The sequence below is a fragment of the Anser cygnoides genome, chromosome 11 (assembly GCF_040182565.1).
Source record: "Anser cygnoides isolate HZ-2024a breed goose chromosome 11, Taihu_goose_T2T_genome, whole genome shotgun sequence".
In the NCBI taxonomy this organism is placed as follows: Eukaryota; Metazoa; Chordata; class Aves; order Anseriformes; family Anatidae; genus Anser; species Anser cygnoides.
This window is the reverse complement of record NC_089883.1, coordinates 2,908,902-2,916,830: the sequence shown is the minus strand read 5'-3', so window position 1 is coordinate 2,916,830 and position 7,929 is coordinate 2,908,902. Positions and strand designations below refer to the sequence as shown.

The window sequence follows — 7,929 nt, the reverse complement described above, 5'->3', positions numbered from 1 at the left end:
TTTCCCTCCGGCGAGCAAAAAGGGCATCAGTGCCTTTCTTGGGACGTTTGATTGATTGCCCGTAAGAAGGACTCATAAAACGTGTCTCTCTCTGGCTGTTTAGGCAATTCCCTTTTGATGATGAAGGAGAATATTAGATTAATGCAACTGCTACGATAGCATTATCTCCTGCTTTTAAAAGAAAGCGTATTTTATGGCATACGTATCCTCACGGACACAACCTGTGGCTGCACAAGCCCCAGGCTGGTGCTGTGCTGCTGGACATGCCGTGGTCCCTCAGAGGTCTCCTTGGAAGGGATTTTTGGAAAAGGAAGGTAACAATGGTGGAAATACCAGACTTGTGCCACCATCCCACTCGGCAGAGAAACCGAGGACAGACAACGGGAACTGAATTCTGCTCTTATCCATGGGGGAGCTCGCTGAAACTCAGGATTAAGGCAAAATAGCACGGAGAAGGCTGCACAGCAGCTGTCTGGGCTGTACAGACAGGGAACATCAATCTTGAGAGCTGTCAACCCAGAGCATTCTGGAAGAAAAGAGAAGGAAACACCGGGCGGTTAGCTGGTGCTATTCACCCGGCCAGGGGCTGGCACCCTCCAGGCCGGGAAGCAGATGGGCTCTGGGTGCCTTCAGCAAGAGAGAATGGAATCACTACTAATGTGATCCTGTACCCAGAAACGCCGCCAGATGATGGATCAGTGTCCAGAAATGTTGCCAGAGGATGCTCTTAGAATATCCCGAGTTGGAAGGGACCCATGAGGATCATCGAGTCCAGTTCTCTTGCTGGGAAGGGGGTTGAGGAGTGGGTCAGGGCATCCTCCCTCCACACCAGCTTGCTCTGGAGGGAGAGAAAAATTTACATGATGCCCACAGACGAGGTCAAGCTGTGGCTTATGCTCACTCCCAGCTCAGGCTCAAGCTTGGGTTTGCACACCTAGCCTCTGACCTCGCTCATCGCACGGTTTCCATGGATTGCCTTTTCTGAAGCTCTGCCCCTCAGTTCACCAGCCAAGCCACCTGACCCTCTGCTGAGGACACTGAGTTACCTTAAAACACTCATTTTCCCCACCACTGTGCTCCTGGATGCTTCAAAGAGTGCTTTGCTGGGCCCAGGATTTAATCAGATTAATTAAGCTGCACTTGTATTAATTTAAATTACAAGTATCTGAGGGCTCAGCCAAATCAAGTGATTTATGGGCCATATCAATCTAATTAATACCACCAACTCTTAAAATAAAAACCTAATAAATGAGTTTATTATACAGATGTAGGATTGACTTATTAGTTTTGGGTCTCTAGTGACATGGCCAATTTGATGGAAGTTTTATCTCCTGGCTGGGAAAAGCTCTCCTTTTTTCCCCTTCCCTCTTGCTGTGTTTAAAAAGTACATTGTACAGGGGAAGGGGGATACAAAATAAGGTCAGTTCTCAAACACTATCCAAGCCAAGAGGTCCCCGAAGCCTTGCTGTACACAAGAAGTGTGGGTTTTCACACCTGTGAGCACCCAGAGGATGACAGCTGGCTTGCCTTCTTGCAGGCAGGACCTAGATCTGTATAAAGATAAAAAATAACTCTTACTTTGATGCAGCTTCAAGACGTGCTGGAAATTGTTGGGTTCCCTTCTTGGGCAACCTACGTAAAAGGCTTGCCGTGACACAGCCTGATGCAGCCCCTGGCTGGGCAATGGGGCTGACAGAGGAAGAGGAGGAGGATTAGAAGATTTTAAAGCTTTTTTTAGGAATTAAAACCCGTGGCAAAGCATGTCGCTGGCAGGAAGACTTCAAACTTTCCATCAGAGAAAAGTTTCTCGTGGTCATCATGTGCAGAACAGCAGGAAGACCTCAGTGGCCGTAACTTGCAACGATACGGCAGAATTACCTGCTTTATTTAAAAGTTCATGAACTGGAAGAGGAAAGAATTTGAGGCACAAATAGATTTTATTAGAAATAATTACATCCAGGAAGAGCGAGGAGAGGTTTTATCACTCTGTGGGTCCAGGCAGCGTTGCGTGTGGGCAGGGGCATCGTGACAGCGCTCTTGCAAACCGGCGTCTGTGAATGCCAGGTATCGCAGAGACATTTTCGAATGAAAGCCAGAGCTAATCCAGGAACGTTGTTAAAAGGTGTAAAATGGCTGGATGGCACGGAAATGTTTAAATCTGTCCTTTGCTAAATGTTAATGGAGAAACTCCACGTAATACATCCCACCTCCTGCAGAAGAATAATGTCTGGCCAATAGAACGATTAGAGATGGAGACTAATTTTGTATAAAGACGAAAAAATAACTCTTACCTTGATGCAGCTTCATGCTGCATTGGAAATTGTTGGGTTTTCTTCTTGGACAACCCATGTAAAAGTATGACAGAGACGTCATACTAGTGCAAGGTAGTCGTCTGGCTGCAAAGAAAACTAAACCTCGGTGTAAATACACGGATGAGATTGGGATCACCGATCGCTCTGCTGCAGTTGGGACAAAATTCACAGAATCCTTTTTGCATTCATCTCCGGGAGGTGCCGGTGCCCTTTCTGTGCATGCAGAGGGGTCCCATAGGGGATGCTCTGGCAGCAATGCACCATGGGTTTCAGAATCACCTCATCCCCCCAGGCTGTTTTTCAGCTGTTTTTTTTTAAGGTCGTTACTTATCTCAGGTGTGTTTTCACCTGTAGGCAGGCGTGAAGCTGCCCCAGCCAAAATGAGACACCCCGAGCTGGAAAGGGGGGCACCCCGAGCATGGGGGGCAGCCCTACTGAGCTAGAAGTGAGCCGTGCCCGCTGCCTGATAGAACTGCAGGGCTACGGGATGGGTTTGCTGGCCAGGAGCATCAACGGGACCAGTGCTGCCATCCCTGGCCCCGACGGATGCGTAGTTTAAGTGGGGCTGGCAGCAGCTGCACCACGGGAATGGGAATTCCTCCCGAGCCAGAGCGCGCAGCGGGGAAGAGCATAATCTGCGTGATTTACGGGCTGTGGCTCTAGTTTAAAATACATTAGGCTCCAACTATTTAATTACTGGGCACTACCAAATCACAGAGACAGAGGAGTCGGTCACGTCTGCTAATGCCAACATTTATCATCCTATTTATCTACTCCAGCTTCTGAGACCCATATCGAATCACTTCCCTCTATTAGCTAATAACGCGCGAGTTTATTCCTCATACCTCTGGGCGGCCCTCGATGGATATTGCAGCACTGCTGGCAGCACGCATCTACCTGGGGATAGATAAACTGGTTTAGAGCATATAAAGAATTGTAATCACCAGCCAAAACTCGAATCAAAATCAAAGCCTTTTTCCTGCTGCCTCCTGCCCCCGGGACACTAATTCTCCCCAGAGAGTGAACGCAAACAGCGCTTGGGCTCTTGGGCCGGTTGAAGCCTCCTGAGATCTCCGAGAAATCATTAAACATCTACAATTTATGGTTACAGAAAGGCAAAGAAAAATTAAGCAGCTATCTGAGAGCTGGTGAATGGGACCAGTGCCGCCTCTCTAGCTCCGGCCAGGGCTTCTCATCCCAAAACCATCCCGAGAAGCCTTGCAATGCCCGCACGAGCACAGGTGAGGTCTCCACAGACAAGCCCAGTCCCACTCCGCAGGAGGCAAAGACAGTTTCAAGCGGTCTCATTGCCAGAAGACACTCGTCCTCCTCTCAGCATCGCGTGTTTTCCTGTCCTGAAGCTGGGCATTAAGCAGAAAAAAAAGTCTCGGGCTTTCCCTCCTTGTGCATTCACAGCAAGAAAGCAAAACCTTCGATTCCATGGCAGGGATTTTTTCACTGATGCCCCTAACTTACGTTGCTGTGACGGTTATCTCGTTATTGTCTATATGTCACCTACATTAGCTGGTGTTTTCGTGTTAACCCCTCCCACCAGCTGCCCGATCTCATTTCCCCGGCAGGTGAGCCTGCGCTCGAGCTGGCGGCACCTCGAAAACCCGAACAGGCTGAGCTGCAACCGAGCGGCCGGTGCCGGAAAGGCGACGCCGTGCCGGATGGGGCTTTTCAGGGAAATTATCTCTGGCTCCCGGCGAAGTCCTCGGGAAGAGTTGGGAGCCGAAGCTGTCTTTAATTGATAGCCTGGCCACTGAGGAGGCAGTATCCATAGAAACCGAGGGGCCTCGACAAGATGACAAACAACGCTGCGAGGGCCTCATAATAGCAGAAATAACGAGGTGTGGCCAAAAAAAAAAAAAACAAAAAAAAAAAAACAAGCAGGCATCTTGCAGGATCGAATGGGTGGGTCCGGCCTAATGAAAGCCTCGCGGATAACAGCGGTGGCCGGGGGAGCGCGAAGCACAGCCAGAGGATGGAGCAGAGCCACAGCATCGAGGAGGCTCCGCTGTCTTTGCAGAGCCAGAAATTGGGAACAGCGTTTCCCAGGAGCATCTTGAGAGCACGGCACAGGAGCCTGGTAGCATTTTGGAGCCACCTCATCACCTTGGGGACAGCGTTTTGGCCTACGGGGACATCTGGCCGGGCAGGGAGCCCTGGGGGACCGCGGATTTGGGGTTGGGGCTGAGCGACGCTGCTCCTGGCCCCGCGTTCCCACGCGCCGCGGCCGAGCATCTCCTGCCCGCACCGCCAGGCATTGGTAGAGGAGCCCTGACCTTCTGCTTAATTAGCTTAAAACCTCACAATAAAATAAATAAATAAATAAATAAATAAATAAATAAATAAATAAATAAATAAAAAATGGGAGGAGGGGGGAGAAAAACCCCTCTGTAAAAGCCAGTCGCAAATCAAAAGAGGCAACAGTGAGAGCAAGCAATGTGTCACCACAAGTGTCCGAGTCAATGGCAACCTTGTTAGGTGGGGAACAAGGGTCTCCGCTAACAAGCTCTTATCTGTGTTTTTGTTTTCCATTGAAGGTGCACGTCATTAGCAGGAGTGTTAACAAGAGCTCTCAATAGCTTCATATGGCCCATGGCCTCTGAATATTCATGAAGGTGTGAACAGAATGTGGGAAAGCCGGGGAAGAAAAGGCAAGAAAGGCAGCGAGAGGGCTCATTGTGCCCGCAAGAAAGGACCCATTGCCGGGGGGGAAAAAGGGCTCCTGGATCCCTGGGACAACAGCCCATTCCCCAGGCAAAACCTGTCCTTCAAGCTGCACCCCGCTATTGATGGAGCCCAAGACTGAGATATTTTTTTTATTTTTTATTTTTAGCAGCGCTGGCAGGAAAACAGCGCCTGTCATTTCAAGTATTTAGCCAGGGACTGCTGTGATTTTATTTGAAATAATAATAATAAAGAAATAAAATTAAAAAAAAAAAAAAGACTTCAAGGTGAAGGAGCACACCCAGATGCTGCTCCAGCACCGCAGCATGCAAAAGGGGAACGGGCTCTGCAATCGGAGGCTGCTGCCTCCCGGTCTCCCCCGTGCCCACACGTCCCGGAGGAGCCCCAGGTTTGCCTCCAGCAGGACCCCAGACCCCAGAGGGGTGGCAGAAAAGGAGAAGCTGCAGAAATTGGGATTTAGGACAAGGAATGAGGGCCGTCGTGGCACGGGGTTTTGGCCGGGCTGTTTCGTTTGCAGAGCAAAACGCCCCCCCCCCCCGAGCTGCTGCTTCTCCGAAGGCTCCGGTCGCGCGTCAGCCCCGGATAAATAGTTTTCATTCAACAAATCGATGAATAGAAGCAGAGTATGGCAAAAATACCGCCGAGCCCCTTCACTGATAACGACAGCTGCTGGGCTGCGAGGGAGAGCGGGAGGGGGGAGCAGGGGAATAGATTAAAAAATGTAAAAAGCAATGAATCACAGCTGGGGGGGGGATCGTAAAGCTGCAAGCCGCCGCTGCTCCCACGCAAACGTACGCGGTGTTTACTCATCTATTTCTCGTGAAATTTGAAGCAGAATAGGAAAGGAGAGGGGGCTCGCAGGTCTGGAGGAGCCGGGAGTTGTGGCTGCCACGGGAGGAGGGCCAGGACGGGGCGCCCAGACAGACAGACAGACTCCTCGCCAGCTGGAGCAGGAGCGCTCCGCTGTACAAAAAAACCCACCCAGCCGCTGCCAAAGTGCCCCAAAACCACCCCAAATTCCCCCTCTGCGTGGAGACGGGGCGCCTGGTGAGGACGATGTCCTGCCATGTCAAAGCACATGCTTTTTTAGGCCCCCAGACGCTGCTGCTCTTTGCTTGAGACTTGGACCCTCCCTGGCCAGCCAGCATTTTGCACCCTGTCCTGTCGGCGCACTTCGCCAGGCCTTCCTTTGGCTTTGAAGCTGATTTCCAGCAAAAATCACCTTGACGTTCACAAACAGATCCTTGCAGCCGTTGGAAGAGCTTCTAATGGGCACAGCACGGAAATGCTTTGGGGCAAACCGTCCACGAGGTGAGCTTTGCTTCGCGTCTAGGAACGTTTCCCCCACCAGCGAACTCAGAGATGGCAAAATTCGGGTCAAGCTGTACGCTGCCACGTCTATTTTGACAAGGCTTTGCCTGCAAGACGACCTGAAGAAAGTTTCCAGAAGGTCAAAAACACTCTGTTCCCGCAAGTTTGCCTTTCCATTTCAAACAGGTTTTGAGGTTTTAACTAACACAAGTGTAAAAGGCTTAATTCAAAGTGAAAGGGCTCGTGTTTTTTTTTTTTTTTTCCTCTCCCAAATTTCACTTGCCAGAGCTATCCTTTGCTGTTTGTTTTCGATCCGCTTCAGACGCGAGGAAATATTGAAATTGCGAGTTCCCTGCGAAATGCACAGCCTGGCTCCCGGCCAGCCCCGGCTACGCCGCGTGGGAAGCGAGCGGGGAGGGAGCGCGAGGCCGGCGCGCAAGGCAGCGCGCCTCCCAGGCAGCCTCAGCGGCAGCTCCCGGTGTCCCTCCGTCTGTTGGCTCAGCCTGGAAAAAAAAAAAAAAAAAAAAAAAAAAAAAAAAAGACTCTGGGGAGGAAGACGCAGCTATTTACTCTCACTGCCATTTGCAGTTCCGTCCTCAATCCCGCCAGGTGCGCAGAGGGTTCGTTTTGCCTGCTGCGAGTCCTTCCAGGAAAGATCTTTCCCTCGCGCTGTCCCAGGCCAGCGCTACGAAACCCGAGCGTTAAAAATAAACCATGACTTCAGCCCCAAAGGACAAATTCCTCCTCCGAATGCTCGCTCCCTTCTCTCAGAGCACAGACGTTGGGAAGGCGCTTCCAGCAGCGAAGCTGTGCCCCTCGTGCTGGACAGGGCTGGGGCAGGACCAGCGCAGGGGGTGATGCTGAAAGAGAGAGGCTGGAGGGGGAACAGCTTTTATGGAGCAACAACTCAGCGTCGTGAACCCCAAACCAGGATCCTCGGTGCTTTCACGCAGCAGGATTCACCTTGTGCCAGCCAGGACGCCCTGCAGAGTGAGCCGTGATCCTCTTACGCATCGAGGACAAATTCTGAGCATCACTTCATCTATGGGACATCCCAGCAGCAAGCCCGTGCCCCCCGGGAAGGGGATCTAGGGGTACAGCGGCCATGTGAAGCCTGGTGGCAGAGCCCTCATCCGTCTAAACCTGGCGAATGAAGCAGAGCATCCCCCGGCCCACAGGACAATGTCCGGCTCCCTCCGGCAGCAAGTAGCAGGAAGCACGCACATGCCCACCAGCTCGCCCCATTGCAAATAACTGCCCCCCCCCCCCCCTTTAAAATCGTGCTGGAAAACATGTTTTGTCGCAGCCTGAAAAGGCTGTGAAGTGCTGCGGCGATGCCGCGGGAGGGACAAGTCTCCATGGGAACTGCGGGGTTATTCATCTCCAGCGGACTTGTAACGCACCACGTCTGATGGCGTGCAGGGGACGGGGAGAAACTGGGGCTGAAAAGCCCAAAGGGTTTGCAGAGCATCACCAGCTGAAGGGCAGCATGCGGCACCACGGCCGTCCGCTCCCAGGGTTTCTCCCCCATCGGTCACGGTGGGACCGGGAGCAGGCAGGTGCCCTGCTGCTGCCCGCAGCCTCCGGCGGTGCCGGCAGATGGGGGTGC

General features: G+C 51.9%; 1 long non-coding RNA gene across 3 annotated transcripts; it reads right to left on the bottom strand.

The window, feature by feature from the left end:
- Positions 1-887: 887 nt before the first annotated feature.
- On the bottom strand, positions 888-7,576 carry LOC136791665 (uncharacterized). 3 transcript variants are annotated; one of them, XR_010834092.1, is made up of 4 exons: positions 6,232-7,576; positions 3,158-3,209; positions 2,292-2,408; positions 888-2,210 (listed from the first exon to the last, which is right to left on the bottom strand). It is a non-coding gene; the product is annotated as an uncharacterized lncRNA (long non-coding RNA). The 3 variants fall into 3 exon arrangements; XR_010834091.1 differs by lacking the exon at positions 6,232-7,576 and adding an exon at positions 3,832-4,594; XR_010834090.1 differs by lacking the exon at positions 6,232-7,576 and adding an exon at positions 3,920-4,594.
- Between the last annotated feature and the right edge of the window lie 353 nt (positions 7,577-7,929).